The following is a 20020-nucleotide window of genomic DNA, read 5'->3' on the forward strand; positions in this document are numbered from 1 at the left end:
GGACTAACCAGTTAATCCTTGTTTAAATTTGATTGTTGGATTTATGAGTAGAAAAGAATGTGTAGAGAACAGTAACTCAGATGCATGAATTATATTGAGAATCCTTTTATGATCAAATTCAGTCAAATATTGAAGCAAGTAATGTTTTTGACCCCTAGTAATGTGTGTGTAATGCTTTGTGTTCACCTGTTGCTTGTTGCCAGTGAGGTTCACTGTTATTTCAAGCTCATACTCCAGACATTGATCAGGAATGGGACCTGATGGAGGGGCCCACTCTGCATGCACCAGGGTGTTATTATGAGCCAAATGAAGATTAGTCACGTCAAACCTAAGGAAGTGACTAATCTTCAATTTTTCAGATTTTTAGATGCAGACTCCTTTTAAGCATATGCTGTTGTGGTACTGAGCTGTGTAATTACCATGGTTTTGGATTGCCAAGGAAAAGAAAGCTGGCTGTAAATATCCCACCTCAGAAGACCCATTCACACAAATGTTAAACTCTGAAAAATCCAAAAGAGATGTTGGAGGGAATCTACATCCTTTGTGGTGCCCAAGAGATGGGATGTATTCTGGGCATTCTTTTGTTTCCTGCATTTCCCTGTGACCACCAGTGACCACATTGACTGGTGCTATAAAGTATCCACATAGTTATCCTTCTTTTTCTTTTGCTGCCCATAATTATTTGGTGCAAAAATCACCTGGAGTTTCTTTTCACGTTGTAGAGCTGACAAATCTTTACACACATTTTATGATAAGGGTGTCAGGGAGCACGCTGCTACGTCTCCCGTGCGCGCCCCGCCCACTAGGAGCTCCTCGCCAGCATACTAACCACACACACCTGACACTCATCTACACACTCATTTCACCGCCTATAAATACACTCACGTCACACACTCTCCCCGTCCTTTATTATCGGTATTGCTTCCGATGTTACGCCGAGTGGAGTACTTACCCCCGAATCCAGCCCAGCGCCGCGCTTCTCCTGAACGCGCACCTTCCCTTTCTTTCACAAACTGCCTCTCGTCAGTTCCGGATATTGTGGGCCGCGCCCCCAGAGCGCACCACCGGATTATTCCTGCATGTGGTGCAGGTATTTGTGTTGGCTCTGCCAAAGTTTGTTTTCTATTAAACTTTGTTTGCTGCTACTTCGGCTTCCGCCTCCGTTTCCGCATAACAGAATAAAGGACCCCCGAAAGGGACACAAAAAAAACAACAAAAAAAAACAAAAAAAAAAACACTAAATAAAAAGAAAAGAAGTATAAGGAGATTATAAGAGGAGTTCACGCAATGCAGCCTCAACCAAGCCCCTCTTCCGATACGGTTCGGGATCTCATCTCCGCCCTCCGAACCGCTTTCCTGTCCGCCGCTGCCCACCAGAACCCGCCCGCGCCCACCGGCAGTTCGATGGCGCTTCCAGCCACCTTCTCGGGAAAAGCCACTGAATGCCGTGGATTCCTGCTCCAGGTCAGCCTGTATGTAGAGATGCACCCGCTGCGGTTTCCTACCGAACGTGCAAAGGTGGCGTTTATCATCTCCCTCCTTTCCGGGAGAGCGCTGGCATGGGCGCAGTCGCTGTGGGAGGCTGCCAGCCCCATAACGACCACCTACACCGCGTTCGACGAGCATTTCAGGGAGGTGTTCTGCGCCGCTTCCGGGACCCTCTCCGCGGCCGACCAGCTACTCAGGATACGTCAGGGGCGGGACTGTATCACTGAGTACAGCCTCCGTTTCCGCACCCTGGCTGCCTCCATTGGCTGGAACGAAACGGCACTACTCAGCGTGTATCGACGGGGCCTAGCACCGGAGATCCAACAGGCGATGGCGGTACACGATGACTCTTTGGGGCTGGAGGAGTTCATACGGAGGTTCATTGGGCTCTCACAATGACTGGCGGCGTGTCCTCACACCCCTCCTCAGGTCACCGGCGCTTCGAGTCCCGCCTCCTCCCCTGATCCAGAACCAATGCAGCTGGGTTCGCAGAGGTTGTCCCGTAGGGAGAGTTATGGCCGCCAGATAGCTGGAAGATGCCGGTATTGCAGGAGGCCAGGCCACTCTCTCTCGAGATGCCCTGCTCGTCCTTCACGTCCGGCGGTGAGTACAGTCAAGCTCCCAGCCGACATCTCGCCTCTATCCAAACTCACCATAACCCTCATAACCCCCGCTCTCTCTATCTCCGTGTGCGCTCTAGTTGACTCTGGCTCAGCAGGGAACTTCATCTCTCAGGCCTGCCTCGACCGTGTACGGCTCCCCAGAGAGAGGAGCGCCCAGGACCTAGCGGTCCAAACCATCCAAGGGCGTCCACTGGGCCGGGGGTGGGTGAAGCACTGTGCACCAATCATCACGCTGCAGGTGGGATTGTTTCATCAAGAGGAGATCCGATTCTTGGTGCTAGAGAGCTCCACGGTCAGCGTGATCCTAGGGAGGCCTTGGCTACAACAACACGCCCCGAGGTGTTCCTGGGACCCCTGCGACATCCTTGAGTGGAGCCCTCACTGCAAGGAGCACTGCCTCACCCAGCTGCCATCCAGAAACCACAAGGCCACTGTGGGGGCCACTTGGGTGGAGGAAGCCACAGCCCCCTCATGGGTACAGGTCCCAGAATGCTACCAGGAGTTCCAGGACGTGTTTTGCTCACGGGCAGCCACTCGCCTCCCCCCTCACCGGCCCTGGGACTGCAGCATCGACCTGGTTCCTAACGCTAGGCTGCCCAAGGGTCGGGTGTATCCCCTGTCGGCACCTGAACAACGTGCGATGGAGCAATATATCCAGCAGGCACTCCACCAGGGGTTTATCACACACTCCTCCTCCCCGGCTGCCTCCAGCTTCTTTTTTGTAGGGAAGAAGGACTGTGGGCTTCGTCCCTGTATCGACTACAGGCAGCTGAACACTCAGGTCGTTCCTCTCCCTTACCCCCTCCCGCTGGTGCCATCTGTGCTGGAGGACCTAAGGGAGGCGAGGGTGTTCACAAAGCTCGACCTCCGCAGTGCATACAACCTGGTGCGATTCAGAAAGGGAGACGAGTGGAAGACCGCCTTCATCACGCCGTTGGTTCACTACCAGTACCGGGTCATGATGGATGAGGGGAAGGTAAAAGCCGTAAGGGACTGGCCGGTCCCTGAGTCCGTCAAGGAGCTCCAGCGGTTCCTGGGCTTCGCCAACTTCTACCGCCGGTTCATCAAGGGGTACAGCCAAGTCACCGCTCCCCTCACGTCTCTTCTCTGGGGGAAGGTGAAGACCCTGGGATGGACCCCAGAGGCCCAGGAGGCCTTTTCCGAGCTCCACCAGCGCTTCTGTCAGGCTCCCGTGCTGCGCCACCCGGATCCTCGGAAGCCGTTTGTGGTGGAGGTGGATGCATCCTCGACCGGCATCGGCGCCGCTCTCTCGCAGTGGTCAGGAACCCCTCGACAGCTACACCCCTGCGCCTTCTACTCTCACAAGCTCTCCGCCGCTGAACGGAACTATGACATCGGCAACCGGGAGCTCCTGGCCATCAAACTGGCCATAGAGGAGTGGAGACACTGGCTGGAGGGGGCCGAGCACCCGTTTACGGTGGTCACTGTCCACAAGAACCTGCAGTACCTGCGGGAGGCCCAGAGGCTCAATCCCAGACAGGCTCGCTGGGCCCTCTTTTTCACCCGGTTCCTCTTCCACATCACGTACCGGGCCGGAGCACAAAATGGCAAGGCCGACGCCCTCTCCCGGATGTTCGGACCCGAGGAGCCCAGTGACCCAGAACCCATCCTTCCCCCTGCACTCATTCTTGGTCCTATCCTCTGGGACCTCGACCAGGAGATCCGGGCGGCCACTCGCCAGGAGCCCGCTCCAAGGGGCTGCCCTGAGGGACGTGTCTACGTCCCCACCCCCTGTCGGAGTGAAGTCCGTATCACCAAGGTCACCGTTTTTGTATAGCGAAAACATATAGCACATATCCTGACAAACAGTGCATACGTATGATGGGGAATGCCCCTGTTATGTCCACCACCAATGATGATTCCGGTGCATTGTCCGAATCCACAGCGGCAGTGGGGCCCTGACTCGTTGGCCTGTACGCAGGGAACCCCAAATGTCTCTGAAACGGTGGGTAAGGTTACATTTGAGCATGTGAGATACGGCGTCCGAGGTACCTCCTCCCCTCCAGGTGGTGGGCCCTCTCCACGAGCGCATAAATGTGGGCTCCGGGGGCATGGTTTGCAGCCCCTGTTGTGTATGTTTGGTGTGGGATGTCCAGAGCTTATACCCACAAAAGAACAGAGTGAAGTACTGGCGTGTGGTAGCCTGTATTATGTGATTGGACAGAAGGTAAGCGTGTTCGGCTGAGTGTTTGCGTCTATGTCCGTATATTGAAGCAACACACAAAGACCAGCGTATCTCATAGTTGTGCACTCGCAGTAGGAACTGGTCATCAAGGAAGTAGTCCTGCTGGTGAACTACATGGAGCCATTGACCCTCCGGGAGGACAAGATCAACATGGTCCAAGATCACTTAGAGAGAGACACAGACGCACATACACACAAACAGGCAACAGGACCAAAGGCCCCAATAACTCTTCTCTCAAGCATACAGACAGCATAGTCACATAAAGACAGCATAGTCACATTTGCAGGCATGCAGTAATGTCGTACGAGTGTTCATGACTACGGCCACCACCAATAGTGGTTGTGGTGTACTGAGTACATCCATCGTGGCAGAGGAGCCTTAATCTGCTGTTTATTTTGCAGCGAGTACCAAATGTCCGAGAAGGTCTGAGCGTAATATGTCTTTGGCAGAATAGCTACTGCCTCCGAGTCATTGTTTTTCCGTAGTATCGGATGCAGCCAGGCAGGCTGTGGCGGGAGGCGTGCCAGGCTGTTTTGTGCCTCACTGGTGTGGGTGGTCCAGATTGGATATCCACAGAAAAATAGGGTAAAATATTGCCGAACCGTGCTTTGCTGAATATTGCGCGATATAAGGTATGCATGTCTTGTCTTAGGCCCGTACAGTGATGCCACCGAAACGCACCGTCGGAGTTCATAGGCGTGGACACGTAAGACCAGTCTGTCCGTGAGGTCGTAGTCCTCATCAGGTTGATGCCAAGCCCCCCATGACCCTTCCTCGAGCATGATATCTGCGTGCGAAAGTATCAGTGGAATAGGACGAGCTTCCTCTTGAAGAGTGACCCACTGATCCTGTGAGGCTCGGGACGGGTACGACCTCCAGGTTCGTTGTGGCTCTCTGTCAAGTCTAAGATATAGCCACCAACGATAAGCAGACAAGTCGATCTCCATAGCCAACCTGCGGCATGAGAAACAGCAAGGACGATAGGGGGCACTGGTTGCTTGGCAAAAGCGGTACGCAAGGCCGTTAGAATCAGGGTCCAGGCAGGCACATGAGTAGTGGCGGTGAGCTGGTTGGCGTGGAGGATGCCGGAACGGGAGACAATCCATTATTCTGTACAAACAGGGACATGGGGGACACGGACAAACAGGGACAGTAGACACGGGACATTATAACAACATACCACAGGTGTGTTCAAGCTCAATCAGTTCTCATATGGATTGTTTTCGTCCTCATCCAACAGCGGACACAGGTCCGGGTCTATATCTACGTCTATCATCTGCATTTGCATGTACTGTCCGAAGAGAGAGTGGACTGTTTTGTCAATCAGAGCGCGTAATAAAGGTATTCCACAGCAGGCAATAAAGGCTATGACTAATAATACTACGAGGATTATCATGCCTATACGCATTAGCCCTGCCATCCAATCTCCTGAGAGCAGCCATTTATACCATGCAGGATCCGGTGCACCCGAGTTCCGGACCATTTGGTCTCGGGCTGCCTTCATACGGGTTAATAGCGCGGACAATGGTCCCATAGGACCTGTGTGTAACGGGATGATAGTGCAACAGTCGGTACCAATCATATCACACACGCCTTGATCTGGCCCACGCATTTGATCTATAGCGAATCTGTTCTCTACAGTCATCAGTGTTGTGGCGTGCAATTGCTCCGAGATGAGCCCCAAGGCGGCAATCGTGTGGTTGATAAAGCGTTGCTGATTGTACCATATGTAATTTATCCACTTCATGTTTCTGTGTGCTTGTACATGCGGCAGCAGGACGGTCCACATGGTTGAGGTGCTCTCAGAAAGTGCTCTGTGTTCTTCTGGGACGCCTACTGGTTCTCCTTTCCAGTCTATATATATGTGTGCGTTCGCTGACCAGGCCGGGAGCACAGAGGAGTTGGTGTGCTCCAAATATTTCGAAGTGTCACGCCTAGCGCGTGAGGTATGAGAGGGGGCTTGAGTCATGAGGAGGTCCAAGAGAGAATCATTTAATGCCAGCACTGTAAGGCCCCCTTCTAGTACAACTGGGGCACATAGACCATGCCACATCCGGGGGAGCGTTTGGAGTGCTGTGCCATCCCCACAGTACCAAAAGATATCAGCCAATGGCAGTGTGCCGAATCTAAGACTGGGGACGGTCATTAACCCTGGGATGGCCGTCTCACACCCATATTCTGATGTGTTACATGGTGGGAGCACATTTACTATGGGATGATGAGCATCTAACGTATCTTTACAGGCCACCTTCGGAAGGAATCCCACCCACACCGCTCTCTTTGAACGAATACATAAGGGAAACTTTTGGTTAGGGCGCATTCTAACTGTCATATCTGTTGGGATTGGCGAGGCCACAGGTTGATATGTACAGGACCTACTTATATTGCCCATCCATCTCGGCCCATGTGTTGTGGCCGCTGACCCTAGCAGACAAAGCGCTGGGCATAAGTGTGTATCATTATACGGAGGCTTATCACATTCATCTACTCCCCTAACGGGCATCACGTAGGGAAGTTGTTTGGACCTATCATGGCACACCACACAAGTATCATTGGTGGTGACCTGATGGGCAGAGTCTATCAGCCACTGGCGGTATAGGTTGCCCCCGGCACCGTCGGCCGTCGTGTTGTACTGGGTAATACCTGTTACTGTGACGCAGCTCTGGAGTTCGTCCCTTTCACCTGACAAGGCGAGACCACGGTTCCCACATTTGGAGCCCGAGCTACCTTGGCATTTGGCCCATAAATATATACTGGCTTGACGAAACTGAAAGCCTGGGCTCCACGCTGGGACGTAAATTCGAGCTTTATAGGTTTTATTAAGAAATGTGGTTTTCTGCAACGAGGAAGGATGGGTAACTGAGGCATGGAAACTATAGTACCACAATGCATGGATCTGCCTGCAGTAACCGCCGTCTGCGTTGTCTGCAGGGCGGCCAGTTACAATAATACTAGTCAGTGGATCTGTTGTCATCTCACCTGCACGCCTTATTTGGATCTCTAGGGTCAGAGTGTAGAACATCGATGTTTGGTTTTTTGCCCACTCTGTTGGGTTGGGAACTGATGCTGGAAAGGGACCTGTGTAATCGAATGAATACATTACAAAATATACCGTGTTGTTTTGTACTTTCCTCCGTTTAGTAGCATGGGCGAGTAAGCCTAAAGCGCATTTCATGTGTCCGTCTATGGCTGCCTCGGCCGTGACGTTGTTAACTCCTGCCAGTGTGGGATAGGACCCTTTTCCCTGAAAGACCGTCCACCCATTAATGGTGGCGGAACCTGTACTTCTTCTGGGTCGTGTGCCTGTTTTGGAGGTGCTAGACGATATTAACTCATTTTGGGTGTGGTTATTCCCTAACTGTGAATCATAAGCCTGAGCATGTGCCGCCAGAAACCCTACTGCGATTGCCACATTTAAACATAATGCTATTACACAGGCTACATAGAAAAGTTGTGTCGTCAACTTGTCTTCATTTCGTTTGCCAGTTCCGTCAGATTTACCTGGCGGATTACTTTGTGTGTCTTTGCTACGGGGTGGGGATATTTGCACCATGATGTACACGGATACCGTTTACTCTCTAGTTGTTCAATATGGACTGGAGCTCTTCGAGATTTATGGTGTCAAATGGACCCCGGGGAATGTTCGGGTCACCTGCGTATGAGTGATCTGAGTGTACGTCGTCTAGTGAGGTGTCTGAGCCTCCTGCTGGGCCTGTGTAAACTCGCGGGTTTACATCAACTATGTCTTCTACGGGAACCGAGGGCGGTGTTAGGATATCTTCTAGGGACGGGATGGCAGCGGCTTCTTGTTGCACGCGGGCGGCCTCTCGTTGTGACCGTGCTCTAGCTTTGGCACGTGTTCCACCCGCTGGGCCTGTCACTGGTGTTGGTCCATAAGGGTCAAGCTCGTCCTCGTCGAATATGGTTGCCCTCGAGTTGATAAAAGGGTTTCCCAGTCTTTTCCCGACCTTGGCGTCTGTCTCGTTGGCTGTTGCCCTGCCCCAGACGTCGAGGGTTGCTCTTGGTCGATTGGTTGTTGCCCTTTTGACTTGGACGGTTGCTTTGCGGGCTTTTTCCTGGAAGAGGGCTGTTGGGCTTGGGGCTGTTGGGCTTGTGGTGTTTGCTCTGTGTCTGAGGCTGAGGGTTCTTCTTCTATGTCTGCAATGGCTGTCGCACGACAACAGTGATTGAGGTGATACCAATACTCCTTACCTTCAACCTTGACTGCTGTGGGAGTAGCTAACACTACTTTGAACGGTCCTTCTCTTCTTGGCTCCCTCCAATGTTTTCTCTTGAACACCCTGATGTATACGTAGTCTCCTGGCTCTACCTGGTTAAGCGGCTCTCTTACCGGTGTCCCGTGTGTTGCCGCACCCACCTGAGGATACAAGAGTCTGTGTATTTGGGTTAAGTGCTTTACATAACTTGACATTTCGCCTTCCATCTGCTCCAGTGAGGGACCCTTATAGGGCCCTCACGTATATGCCACAGGCATTGGCCTTCCTGTGAGCATCTCATGAGGTGTCAAGTGTGTTATGTGGTTTGTCTGAGAGCGCATTTTCATCAGTGCTAGTGGCAACGCTTGTACCCAATTCAAGTTAGTACTATGGCATATCTTGGCGATTTTCTCTTTTAGGGTTCCATTCGCTCTCTCTACTTTGCCTTGGGAGCTAGGGTGGTACACACATCCCAACTTTTGTTTAATGCACAATGCCTGTGCAAGGGACTTAATCACTTTGTTTACAAAGTGAGGTCCGTTGTCCGAGCTCAGTAAATCTGGGATTCCAAACCTAGGGATTACTTCTCTGCATAAGAACTTAGCCACTGTCTTGGCATCGTTTCTGGCGCAGGCCACTGCCTCAACCCATCTGCTGAACACGTCAATTACTACTAGAATATACTGCTTCCCTTCCGCCTTTTCTGCCATATCCACGAAGTCCATCATTAAGTGTCTGAAAGGGCCTCTAGGTTCTGGGATGTGACCTATTGGAGCGGTAAAATGCTTCCTAACATTTCTTTTCGCGCATAATTCACATGTTCTTAAAGCCTTGTCCACCATGCACGCCAAATACGGAGACCACCAATTCTTTCTGATGGTGTCTATTATTACCCTTCTATTACAGTGATCTATCCCGTGTGCTTCTTTTATCAGCATTGGTAGCAGCGCGGTGGGAGCTACCCACAACCCTTCTCCTCCTCTCCATACTCCTGTGTCTTTATCTTTGAAGGCACCTCGTTTTTCCCACAGTTCTACCTCCTCTGGGCTAGCTGTGTCCTGAGCGTCCCTTATGTCTTCAGCTGACATTATTTGTGGACGTCCTTCTGGCTCTTCCCCAACCAAGACAGCCATTAGACACCTCTCACCTACTGCTGCTCTCTTAGCTGCCTCATCTGCTGCAGTATTTCCCTTTGTTATAGTCGTGCCATCTGTCTTGTGGGCTCTGCATTTTACTATAGCCAGTTTCTTAGGTAACTGTATGGCTGCTAACAACTCTGATATGGCTGGCCCATGCGTAATGGTTGAGCCATCTGCTCTCTGGAAGCCGCGCTGTGCCCATATTGGCCCGAAAACATGACACACTCCATATGCATAGGCTGAACCAGTGTATACCGTACATGTCCTTCCTGCACCTAACTTGCAAGCTGCTGTCAGAGCTTTTATCTCTGTGCTGAGCATGGTTGAGGGACCGTCACCTCACTAACCGTTCGGTATACATTTTCAACTAGGTCATATTCTACTACTGCATATCCTGCTCTATTTCCGTCATTTGTGCGATAACATGATCCATCTACGAAAAAGATTTGTTGTGCTCCTAGAAGTGGTTGAGAGTCTAAATCTGGGCGGGCCTTTAGAAACTTTTCAGACTCTTCTGCGCAGTTATGAGGTGTCCCTTCTCCAGGCAGCACCATCCTTTCTGCTGGGTTTACTGTGTTACACCTCTTGATTGTCAATTCTGGTGCTGACAATATTACATCATATCCAGTGCGCCTGGCATTGGTTATTACAAATGCTTGGCTTGTCAGTAACGCGTGCAGTGCGTGTGACGTGTACAGGGTCACCGGGTGACCCATCGTAATGGTGGAAGCTTTTTGATACGCAAATGCGGCTGCTGATATGGCACGATAACAGGGCGGCATACCTTTTTCGACATTGTCTAGGGCTGTGCTGAAATATGCAATGGGTTGTTTTCCCATGCCTTGTTGTTGTTGCATCAGCACAGCAGATGCAAACCCTTGCCGTTCTGACACATATAGGTAAAATGGCTTACTGTAATCTGGACTAGCCAGCGCTGGGGCTGATGCTAGTGTGCATTTCAACATCTCAAATGCAGCCGATGCCTCTGGTGTCCATATCAGCTGTGCATTGGGTTTAGTCTGATCTGCTGTTTTTATCATGTCTCTAAGTGGTTGGACCTTTAGGGCAAAGTCACATACCCACGGTCTACTAAAGCCTGCCATGCCCAGGAATGACAACATCTGTCGTACGGTTTGAGGTCGTGGTGCCTCGCGTATAGCCTGCACATGAGCCGGTAGTATTTTTCGTGATGTCCCTTCTAGAACTCTTCCCAAATATTCCACCTTTTTCCGGCAGAATTGTAGTTTTTCCTTACTGACTTTATGCCCATTGTTTGCTAGGGCTTTTAGTACTTTTATTGAGTCCTTCAAGCACTGTTCCTTTGTTTGGCTACAGATCAGTAGATCGTCGACATATTGAACCATAAGACTTTCCATTTGTAAATTTACCAGATCTCTAGTCAGTACTTGATTGAATATTGATGGACTCTCACAGTATCCTTGGGGCAACCTCGTGTATGTATACTGTTGCCCCCTGTAAGTAAATGCAAACAAGTGCTGAGATTCAGGGTGCAGAGGGACGCTGAAAAACGCTGAACACAGATTGATTACTGTATACCACTTTGTTCCTTCTGGAATGTTTGATAACAGAGTGTGTGGATCTGGGACCACTGGGGTCTCGGCTACTACTATTTGATTAACTGGTCTCAAGTCGTGGACCAATCTCCATTTGTCTGAGTTAGGCTTTCTGACCGGAAAAATTGGAGTGTTGCACGGACTCCTTGTGGGGATCAGAACCCCTGCTTCCACTAGCCCTTTGATAGTTGGTCCTATCCCTTCTTCTGCCTGTTTGGACAATTGGTATTGTCTCTGATAAGGTAAAGGAGCGTTAGATCTAACCTGTATTTTTGCTAGCCCTGCTGATTTGACTAAGCCTACATCTGTTGAATGTTTAGTCCACAATTGCTCAGGGACTTTACTTAGTGCTTCTTCTACTTCTTTCTCTGTTAACTCTTCCTCATCTGCCACTTGGGGCATCTGTACCTCTACTTCTACTCTTACTTGTATTTTTGTCTGCTGACTTACTAGCATAGTAGTGGCTACTACCTGCTCTGTTCCTGCATAGTCTATTTTCATGAATTTTCTATCTTCCGACACACGCATCCTATGGTTCCTAGTTGCATTCCACTTTGTCACCTTTCCTGCTTCTCTCATCATGGGCCCTAAATCTTTTGATTCAAAACCTCGCCCGATCATTAGGGAGATGTGGGAGACCGCATCCCCAACTTGGTACCATCCTTGGATCTTTTCTGGGAGTATGACATACGCAGCTACTCCCTGTTGGCCAACTATTATGCTGCCTGTATTAATGTCGAACTTTCCTCCTTCTAGTCGCTCCTCCCATAGTGATGCATATTCCTCGTCTTTCCCCCCTTCATCATATTTTAGGGTACAATGCCATGGTCCTCTGGCCTCACAACAATCAGGACGGGTGTGATCCAACCATGGCTTCCATTCAGAGTATTCGTGCCATATTTTTGACCTATCTTTGTCTTTGACTTCCAACCAATATACCTTGTCCAATTCTGTTATTTCTTCTTCTTGGCTCTCTACTAGGTACTGTTGAGCTAACATCTCTGGGAGTGTTATCCACACCCCTGTTGGCCCACAGTGTATTTTGGCTCCTAACTTGCAGAGTACATCTCGTCCGAGAAGGTTAGCTGGAGTATCTGGAGAATAAAGTAATGGAGCTTGGACTACTATTCCTTCTACAGTAATCCATTGTGGCTTGGTAAATCGTAGAGTCTGTGTTTTTCCTGAGAAGCCCACTGTCTTTATTGCTCTACATGTGAGGGGAAGCTTTGAGCCTTCTTTTCCAATGCTTGTAAATGTTGCTCCTGTATCAATCAGGAATGGGGCCTGTACTTCATTTCCAATTCCCACCATAATTGTTGGTTCTTGTGCAGGGTGCAATGAGGTGGTACACTGCACCAGCTCCCCCTCTGGCTTCTCTAGGCCTCTTCACATTCCCCCAGGAGCTGGGCCCATCGGGCTTCCTCCAGGCGGGATTGGGGCCTGTCCTTGAAGTCCTGGACCCATCCATTGGCCAGCCCAGTTCCCAGCCCCTTGTTGTGCTGGCACAGGTGCCTGTTGCATTCCGGGTTGTCCGGTTCCTTGTTGAAACATTGGAGCAGGCATTTGTGCTGGAGTCTGTTGTCTCCCTTGATTCCCCATGGCTCCTCCTGGTGCCCCATACTGTAAATAGGGACAATCTCTCTTCAAATGGCCTGGGTTATTACAGTTCCAGCAGCTTCCTCCTTGTCCTCCTGTTCCCCAGGCTGGTCTTTGTGGAGGTTGTCTCCCTGGGCCTCCTCTTCCTCGACCTCTGCCTGGTCCCCAGCCACGCTGTTGAGGAACATACTGGGGATTCATGGGATAGTTCATCGGATATCCCATTGGGTATTGCATCATAGCTGGAGGCGGCGGCTGTGGTTGTGTCATCATTACTTGTGCTGCTCCTTCATTCTGAGGCGGTGCAGTCTGCATAACAGCTGGGGCCACCATAACTGCTGCCTGCTTTGAGGTGTATTCCTTCTATTCCTTTTTCTTTTTCTCATGGTTTTCTTGTTTATTTCTTGCCAGCTCTCCCAGCTGTGCTTTGTGGAGCTGCACCAGTAAATCTTCTGCAGCCTTCTTCGCCTCCCTTTTTCTTTTTCTGTGTAGTTCTGTGTGATGTATCACGTTGGCCTCGAACGTTGCCCATGGCATGGTGTTCAGTCCCACTACTGTTTCCAGCTGGTCTTGAACCTCAGCTGGGAGTGCTCTTTTCAACATGAGTTTGAACAGTGTCTCACTTGCTGGTGTCTCGTCCCATGAGGCTCCCATTTCCTCTCTCCAGGACTCCTGGAGTTTCAGAATGAACTGGGCCACTCCTTCTTCATCTTCCAGCTTTATTTTTTCCACCTTTTCTGGGTCTGCCTTTGTTGGGTAGGCATCCCTTAACTGATTCCACAGGCGGTTTCTGTATGGATTAAGACTCATTCTGTCTGCTCTTGAATCCTCTGCTTCCTTTTTTAGTCCTGCAAGATCGAATATGTCAGTCATTTTTGCCTTCCCGACTGTTTGACACAGGATCGCTTTGAGGTCACCCAGGGCCAAGTTCTGTCCCATTGTCTGCTCTTCAAACTTCGTGATCCATCTTTGCGCTCCTTCGCACACATTTGGCAATCTTTTTATTAGTCCAGTCATATCCATGAATGACCAAGGTACATAATGCACATCTCTACCTTTAACTATCAGAGGGCACTGCGTCACTTCTTCTGGTTCTGAGTGTTCATCCTCCCCGCGTAGATCCTCAGACCCGTCTTGTTCCCCTCCTTCTTCTTCAAGGTCTATGAGGTCGTCCGTATGTTCCTCCTCATCTCTGTTTTGATTCCGATTTCGCGATCGCGTGGTCATGTGACGCTGCCTCTGCAGTTGTTCCCACTTCATCTTATCTTTCTTTTTCCTCATAAAGGGGCTGGCTCCTTTTTCTTGGCCCATGTCCCTCATGACCTTATTCAACTTATCATCTTGGTCTGTCAACCTTTTTTCCAGACCTCTGCACATGGCCCGTGTGGCTTCTCCCCTCTCGTACTGTTGGCTTCGTAATCTCTGTTCAGCACGCCTTCTGTCCTCTCTCAACTCCTCTTTCAGCTCTTCCACCCTCATTTCTAACCGGGTTCTCAGTTCATGTGCCGTTTCCTCCGCTGCCTGGCTTCGTTCCAGGGCTTTTTCGAGTGCTCTGTCCTGTCTTCTGCCAAGCTGCAAGCCTTCTTCATCTAGAGGGGTCAGCTGCACTTCTCCTTCCAGCCTTACTTTCACCCTTCCCACTTCGTGCTGCTCTTCTTCCACTGAGGCTGCCCTTGGGGTCTCTTCAGTGCCTTTTTCTATGTCCATCGAGACGATCGTTCGTTGGCTGCTCTGTTTTCTCTCCCTCCAGGAGTTTCTTACCTTTGATGGCAGGGGTGCTGCTATGCGGCTGTAGGTGCTGCGGGCACTGGTACTCCCTCACCCATTGTGTATTGAAGTGCTCTGGGTCATTTTCCCAACACAATTGGTCATACCGATAATCCTTTTTTTCCTCCTTCAGCCTCTGTCTGGGAGCGCTCAGGGCTTTTGGGCTGTCCATCTTTCCGTCTTCCCCTCCTCTCTTCTTTTTGCTGTTCGCTCTCCCCTGAGGAGTAGGCATATGATTCTTCGCTTCCTCCCTCAGTTTCTCTTTCTCCCGTTGACATTTGTCTTATGATTCCTTTAACTTGTCCTCCGGTTATTTCCAGTTCTATTTCTTTGTCCCTCATTTCCTGTTGGTAACACTGGGTATACACCGTGATACTTGGGTTTGTATTGTTCATTGTAGGGTGGGGGTTGGAGCTGCTCCACACATTCACCTGATGGTGGGGCTGTTGCCTCTTCTTTCTTTTGTTCCCTCATCAACTCTTTTTCTTTCTCCTTTTCTTATCTCAATTTTTCCCTCCTTCTCTTTCCTTCCTGTTCAAACCAGTCCACTATCTCCCATTTCCTCATCGTCTTCTCTTTATTTTCTTTTTTCATATCTCCCCAACACTCTATTCTTTCTTTCATCTTCTTACTTTTTCCCTCTTCGAATGTTCCTCCCTCTGGCCAGTGCAGCTCTCCTTTTGTCCGGTCTCGCCACTTTTTCATGTACTTTTTGATTTCTTTCTCAGCCTCTTTGTGTTTTATTATTATGATCGCAGCTGGAGTGATCAGGCATTTCTCTTTCTCCATCATGCACCCCTGTCTCGCCCTCGCGGCACTATCCCGTGGTCTTGGGGCTACCGCTGTCCACGTTAATTGGACGTTTATTCTTTTCGCGTTCAGTCGCGGTTGAACTGGGTCTTTCCTAGTTCGGCTCTCAAGAGGATTTATTTTATCTACGAGAATGGATATTGCAAACCCTCTCTCCCACTGCACCAGACGTTTTTCCACCGACACCAGTGCCGTCAATCCTGAGCAATAGTTAAACTGTCTTGGACGTTCCTCAAATAGCTCTACCAATGACTCGTCGTCTTCGTCAACTGCCTCTGTTAAAAACTCACACAGCGGTACTTTTGCCTGTTGATCTCCTGGGGTGTCTACTAGGGCTCTCAATACTGGGCTTAACAGCCGAGGCTTCCAGATCGCTTTTATTCTTTCACGCCAATTGTTATATGGAAAAAGAGTTTCTAATGTCCACAACCCGTCAAACCTTGTCAGAGACCACAACTTGGTTGCTATTTGCTCGTCAGACTGGTGCCTCTCTACACCGTTCCTGTCTTTATACACTCGTTCGTCCCAGAAGTGTGTCCTTACCCCTCTAGTTTCTATTTCTAAATCTGTTTCTCCCTCGAAGTCTGAATCCGAACCTAATTCTTCATCACACCTTAAATCTATATCTCCCATTCACCAATATTTTTCCAGCGTGCCACCTAGTCCCCTATGTGTTTTGTTCTGTCTGTTGTGTTGTATTGTGTTACTTACCTCACTCCAACTTACTCCATAAGTCCCATAAAGCACTTAAGTGCCCACAATCCGATACCTAAATCCCACTCAATTTGTCCGCACACTACTCCTACAGCTATAATTACCTCTATCACAATGAGCAATTCTTCCTCCATTCGGGTTATGGGATCAACAATATTTCGCCACCACTTTCAGCACTTCAAACAGGATCTCTGCCATGCGACTCAGCACTTTATGTATACACAACAACAATTCCATACACATATACTTTTTTCCCGTATACTGTTCACCGTATACTGTTCACCGTATATTATTCACCGTATACTATTCACCGGGGGCCCCCCAGCCCTACCAAGCAGACCTGTCTCACCTGACAGCGGTGTGTATCTTTTTCCACACCTGCCCATGCAGCCACGATGTGTGAGTTTAATAGCACTCACACCCCGCCGGTACCCGCAGGAATTTTCACTTCAAGATCTTCTCTTATCCAGGCCTATTCACAACACTGTATATCCAATGTAAATGACAGTATTTACTCACGATATTTCGTTGCATACACACACAATCAACAACCCCCCTCGATCACTTGTGGGGATTTCCCTTTTTACTACTTCTCATCCAGCTCTCTTATCTCACCCTTAGGGGTTCTCGAGCTCAAGGGCAGCTGTCTACCTCCTTCACCAGGGCCACCCTTCCCCTGTTGGGCCACAGACACACTATACACAGACTTTTGAATATAACAGGCGTCTGCTTACCTTTTATTATGGCCGGCCTCTGTAGCCCCTCTGAGAGAGTGGTCCCAGCTCCGGACGCAGATCACGCTGTTCCTCTATCGAGCCCCACGTTGGGCGCCAATAAATATGTCGGAACTTAGAGCCCGCCTCCAAGCAGACATATCACAAGGGTGATTTATACTTATAACTATATCTGATTATATCTAAATCCTTCTATTAATACTATAATTAATATTGATAATATAATGAGAAACTTTTTCAGACCTGGATGAGAATGAGCAAAAACTTCTTTATTGCAGTCAATCGGTCATCCACTCCATTGAGCTCAAGAAAAATCGTTAAGTCACAAGTGACAAAAGAAAAACCCAACAGAAAACATCCACATGTAATCAAAAAGATTCTTCCCTGTAAAACAAAAGACTCAAAGTATCAAAGGAATAAAAGAGCTGCAGCTTCCAAAAGATGGCTTCACCGTCCAAAAGAGCTACTCTCCCACGAAAAAGAACTGCACTCTTCAGTGAAATTCCCCTCAATATATACCCTGGCGCCTCTAGGCGCCTCCTCTCTTCATCTGCATACTTTTGGGCAATTTCTCATAATATCCTGCCTTTCTGAATTCCCCTTATTTCCCGGAATCATCACCTGACCTTTACTCGTATGCCCATGTATGGATTTTCCTTTCTTCTTAATTTCCTATTATTTCCGGCCTTTTTCATCATTGTTATTAAAAAATATGCTCAAGAGAGCTCTACTTCCTAGTTGGTATCACACTTGTCGCTCAGCCCTTCACGACGGACGTCTCGTTGATTAATCCTTTTTTTCCGACCACAATGAGTAAGTCTTTCTTTTCGTACTTTTGTAAATTCTTACTGACTATGTGTTAACTACATAAGTTTTACCTATGTTAAAAGTTCCTACCTATACTTGGTTATACTGTAAATCTACTGTTGCTTAGCTGTATTGCTGTAATGCTATTGTGTATATGACTTGAGTCCTTAATGTTGACTCTCTCAAGCTTGGCTAAACTTGTGACCTTTATTATGATCTCAGTCTGGCCTTCAGACTGGGCTTGCTCATTGCATACTTTAAGCTTTTAGTTCCTCTATTTCTTAACACGGGCTACTCCCTTTTCCCTTAGGTTCTCAACCTCAGGGTCAGCCAATTCGTCCTGGTCACACCATCTGGATTTCTCGGCCTACTCCCTATAGGAGGCCAGTTCCTACTGAAGTGTTAACCACTTTCCGTCGCTATCACCTGAGTCATCTATCTCATGAGCTCTGCTCCCTCCTGGAACGATTATGTTCCCCTACACTTCCTGAGCAGCCTCTCACGCCTTTTCACATTGTGCAAACGCCTATGACTCGGTCTTTCTCTACTCAAACATTCCTGCCTCCTGTTCTGGTGGATCAAAGGACACAAACTGATGGTTGTCCTCATGCTGAACCCTGCTGCCCTAGGCTGACAACACCTGCCTCTCCTCCTCCTGCCTCATCTCCTCCCTTCGCCTATATTCGCCCTCTCTCTCCCACTTTGGCTTCTTCTCCCTCTAACTCTGAGCCTGGCTCCCCAGGTTATGTTCCTTCTTCCCCTTCTCCTAGGCCGGGGTCTCCAGACTACACTCCTACATCTCCCAGGCCTGATAGCTCTGGGTCTCACTATTATTATTAAGTTTATTTGTAATAAACTCCTTCTTTCCTTTTTATACCTTCTACGTCTTGTGTGGTTTATCTATTCATTAGTTATATATTACCTTAATCCTATTATAACATCTGGGACCTGTTCCCATGTATCTTATGATACCAATTATAATACTCTTAAAGCATGATCCCTACTTTGTCTTGGGGCACTTCATAATCTAATATGACCTCCTTTTTGGGGCACGTCTGATTTTCACAACATCACCTGCCCCGGTCGGAGGGGAACACCTGTATCCTGGTGGCAGTGGATCGGTTCTCCAAGGCCTGCCGCCTCGTGCCCTTGAAGGGCCTGCCAACCGCCCTCTTGACCGCGGAGACACTCTTCCATCATGTCTTCCGGAACTTCGGCCTCCCGGAGGAGATCGTGTCGGATCGTGGGCCCCAGTTCACCTCACGGGTCTGGCGGGCCTTCTTCCAGCTCCTGGGGGTTTCAGTGAACCTCTCGTCTGGCTATCACCCACAGTCCAATGGCCAGGCGGAGCGTAAGATCCAGGAGCTAAGCCGGTACCTCCGGACCTACTGCGGTCGGAGCCAGGAGGACTGGTGCCGTTTCCTGCCGTGGGCCGAGTACGCCCAAAACTCGCTCCGCCAAGACTCTACGGGCCTCATCCCCTTCCAGTGTGTGTTGGGATTCCAGCCTCCTCTGTTCCCGTGGTCCGACGAGCCGTGCGACATGCCCTCTGTGGACTACTGGTTCAGGGAGAGCCACAGGGTCTGGGTGTCGGCGCACACTCAGCTCCGCAGGGCCGTCCGCGAGACCCGCCGGCATGCCGACGCTCGGCGACTGGAGGCGCCGCATTATCACCCAGGGGATCTGGTGTGGCTGTCCATGAGGGACCTCAGGCTGAGGTTACCCTGCCGCAAGCTGAGACCTCGGTTCATCGGGCCATTCAAGGTGCTCAGTCAGATCAGCGACGTGGCATACCGGCTGGAGCTGCCACCCAGGTACCGCATTCACCCCACCTTTCATGTGTCTCTACTCAAGTCCTGTGTTTCGCCAGTGTCTCTCCCCCCAGGTGACCCCGCGGTGCCCGCCCAGCCGGACGTCGTAGACCAGCCCGGGGTTTACGTGGTTCGTGACATCTTGGACTCCCGTCGGCGCCGGGGTCGCCTCGAATACCTGGTGGACTGGGAGGGGTACGGCCCGGAGGAGCGTGCCTGGGTGGCCCGTCAGGACGTGCTGGACCCTGCGCTGCTGGCGGACTTCCACGCCGCGCACCCTGGCCGCCCAGCACCCCGTGCCAGGGGCAGGCCTCGTCGCTGCTTTGCCTCCCAGGGGTGGTGTCAGGGAGCACGCTGCTACGTCTGCCGTGCGCGCCCCGCCCACTAGGAGCTCCTCGCCAGCATACTAACCACACACACCTGACACTCATCTACACACTCATTTCACCGCCTATAAATACACTCACGTCACACACTCTCCCCGTCCTTTATTATCGGTATTGCTTCCGATGTTATGCCGAGTGGAGTACTTAC

Source organism: Tachysurus vachellii, chromosome 26, assembly GCF_030014155.1.
Source record: "Tachysurus vachellii isolate PV-2020 chromosome 26, HZAU_Pvac_v1, whole genome shotgun sequence".
In the NCBI taxonomy this organism is placed as follows: Eukaryota; Metazoa; Chordata; class Actinopteri; order Siluriformes; family Bagridae; genus Tachysurus; species Tachysurus vachellii.